Genomic DNA, 3,528 nt, shown 5'->3' on the forward strand with positions numbered 1-3,528 from the left:
AAAACGATTTTTGACGTGTATCTTCTATAAATAGAATAAACAACCAGTAGCTTGTTTCATAGTTTAAACTGAAAACGTGTCGTTGTAGACACCTAACATGTCTCCCCGATCCAACTTTGTTATGAAGGACCTTTTATCGCAAAGTAATTAGGTTGCGTATCAAAAAAAATTGCTTGAATCTCATGATTTACCACTTAGCCCAATTCGTTTCCCCTAAACCAATCCCTTTTTAGCACAAACGACACACTACTACAAAAGTGACATTAGGTAACACAAAATGGTAACACTCTCAAAGTTATAAAGCTATTCGATATATAAGTAACACTCGTGTAACACTTTGGTTTTATGTAACACTTGGTTGTAACACTTTTATATTAGGTAGCACTTAGTTGTAACACTTTAATTTTAGGTACCATTTGATTGTAACACTTTCAATTTAAAAGCATATGATAAAAATAATAATAAAAAAATATTTTATCACTTCTCTCTTTCCCCCTTTACTCTTTCCCAATTCCTTGATCTCAATTTTCCCTCTCTTTAAAACTCAGTTTCTCACTCACCGCCTCAACAGCCACCCCACGTTGGCGCCCACCCATTGGCCAATGAATGAAGTTCTCACCGGCCACCTTACGTCCCCACCCACTGGCCAAAGAAGTCCGTTACCCCACGAGCACACGGGTTGAGTGACGAAAGGGGCTTTCTGTTGGAAAACCCTAGATGAATATTCAATAGAAACTTTGATGATAGATGAGATTATGATGGAGCTAGATGATGTGATAAATCAATAACGAGCACCATCAATCATGAATTGAAGAAGGGCATAGGAAAATTGGGTGGTTGATTTTAGCGAAGAGAGAGAACAAGGACATAGGCTGGCTTCAAACCTTGTAGACGCCTCAATGGCTTCATCTTTGACCAGGTTTATTTATACTCCTCTCTTAATCTCTTTCATCAATTCTATTAATTAATTGATTTTTGGATACCTTTTAAAATATATCATAAGTTTTGATTGAAATTAAGGAATACGTGACCAATTTTGTTTAATCTATGAACTACTCTTAATTACCCACTATTCTATATGAAAATGATTTCGTTAGCTTTTGAGTTTTGACTAATAAAATTTTCTTAGGAGATTATAATTAATTTTTGGTTGATAAGGTCTTTGAAAAAATGAAATGGGAATATTATTGTATTAAGTGGGACAATTCGTCTTTATTTTGTTGCTTAGTGCATTATTTATATATATTTAATTGTTGTTATATGTGTAGGATTCTGATTCCTACTTCAATCGGGTGAAATAATTAAATTGTTCAAATTGTTAATCGCTTCAATTAGGTGCAATTTGTTTTATTAAATTGTTCAGATAAGAACAAAAAGAATGATATGATATACACTAAGTACTTGATTTGCAGTTTACTTTTGGGAATTTTGTTTTAAGCTACTGCTGATTGTAGAATTTTCCAAAATTTTGCAAAATAATCAAATTGTGACTTTGTTTAATCACTTTTAATGTGACTGTGATCTTATTATATGCTTTTAATTGTGTCTGGTGTGGATTTATGTCCTATGTTTTGTTTGATAGGTATAAAATGAAATTAGGGAAGTATAAAAGAGATTCAAATTCAATTTAGAGAGAAGGTGAGAATTATACAGGTTGTGTTGAGTCTAGATGCAAAATTGGTTGATGTGCTTGTGAGTTTGCTTCACTTCTCAGTCCTTCACTGATTCTAATTTAATTTATTATTATAAGCAAATACTTTCTTGTGTTTTCTACCCTATTATTTGAAGTATTCTGGTTTCTTAAATTAAAGAGAGTTGTAGATTCTTGTCATCTTCGGTTTTGATTCCATTTGTTGGGAATTTCTTGGTAATTTCTTGTTTCAATAAGCTAATACTAAGATGTATCTTGAAGCACATAATGGCTACTAAGTATTCTTGAGTTAATGTGTAAGTCATCTTCAGTCATTTTAACACATATTCTTGTCAATTCTGCAATTTCAAAATAGAGACAACATTTGTAGATTCATTAGGTAGTTCAGTCCTTAGTATATGCTGGAGTACATGTACATATCTCTTTGTCCTCCTTTTCAAAGTTATAGATTGTAATGCTATTAAAATATGTAGCTAACCCCAACTATCAATCAATTCATAGTAATTAATCATAGATAAGAAGTTGATAAGGATATATAATTTATCAAGAACCAGGTCATATTGCTTCGTGCCTTTGATTTTGCTGTCATGATACATGATGTTATGATAAGTGATGCCCCCTCTGGATTATGAAACGTATGATCTTGTACATCCTCATTTGTTCTGCTTCTTACATATTATGTTTTGAGTCTCTATTTTTCATAGTTAGAAGTGCAATAAACCTGGTCATCTTGTTCAAGAATATTTAGTATCTAAACCCTGCCTTAAACCTTAAAATTTAACTCAAATTTATGGGTGTTTAACTTCCTTTTCCCTTTTTTTTAGCTTCTATGTTGTTTCTATTGTGGTTAATTTTGATTGCATATATAGTCTTGTTTTTTTAACAGATTGGTTTTGTCAAGTGTGGATTGTGGATGAGTCACATAGTGTCTATGGACTTTTAATTAACACAAAGTAATATTTTGGAACTGTGACAGGAATCCTTGCTTTTGCCCACTAGTAGGACCTGTCCAGAGTAAGGCTTAAAAATAGTTCAACTTGGCCATCTTCTTCTATTATTTTGCTGCTGATATCCGCTACTGCTATCTAGTGCTACTGTTATCTGATGCTACATCTGCTGCTGGTATAGATGTCAGCTATTACTAGCTGTTGTTACTGCTTAGTGGTTGCTACTATCTGCTATTATTACTCCTGCTTATTGTGCTGACTGTTTTTGGAATTTGGGGGGCTAGAGATCGGAGTTGACTTTCTTTTTATTTTGATTATTATTGGTTGGCCAAACAAAAAATTTGGTATTTATGTATGTAATTTGTAAGAACTATGAAATTATTTCAATTAAAATTATTGTCTATTGTATATGTTAATTTTACTTTCATGGTTGTTGTGCATATTAATATATTATTATTATTATTATTGTTGTTGTTGTTGTTGTTGTTGTTGTTGTTGTTGTTATTGTTATTATAATAATAATGACAAATGTTACCTGTTAATTAATAAGGTGTTACATTAGTTTGTAAAAAGTGATACATAATGTTGAATAGTGTTACTATACGTCATAAGATGAATGAAAAACATTGTTACTTTAGTACACAAAAGTGATACATAATGTCGGATAAAGTGTTACTATATGATTGAAAAATGTTACCAAAGATATTAAGTGTTACATAAGAAATAAAAGGTAACACTTTAGAAATGATACTAGCAATATAAAAATGTGTTACGTAAGAGGGTTTATAGTAACACTTTGAAAAGTGTTACCATATGTTACCTAAAGTGTTACATAAGACCTTAGGTAACACGGGCGGATGTATCACCCACTAAAGTGTTACCTATTGTTTATAATAATACTTTTACCACTTTATGTAACACTTTTTAGGT

At 31.6% G+C, this 3,528-nt stretch overlaps 1 long non-coding RNA gene across 1 annotated transcript; it reads left to right on the forward strand.

The window, feature by feature from the left end:
- Positions 1-292: 292 nt before the first annotated feature.
- LOC110700014 lies at positions 293-3,014 on the forward strand. Its single transcript, XR_002507064.1, has 2 exons — positions 293-919; positions 2,628-3,014. It is a non-coding gene; the product is annotated as an uncharacterized LOC110700014 (long non-coding RNA).
- The last annotated feature ends 514 nt before the right edge of the window (positions 3,015-3,528 follow it).

Source organism: Chenopodium quinoa, unplaced genomic scaffold (genome assembly GCF_001683475.1).
Source record: "Chenopodium quinoa cultivar QQ74 unplaced genomic scaffold, ASM168347v1, whole genome shotgun sequence".
NCBI lineage: Eukaryota > Viridiplantae > Streptophyta > Magnoliopsida > Caryophyllales > Amaranthaceae > Chenopodium > Chenopodium quinoa.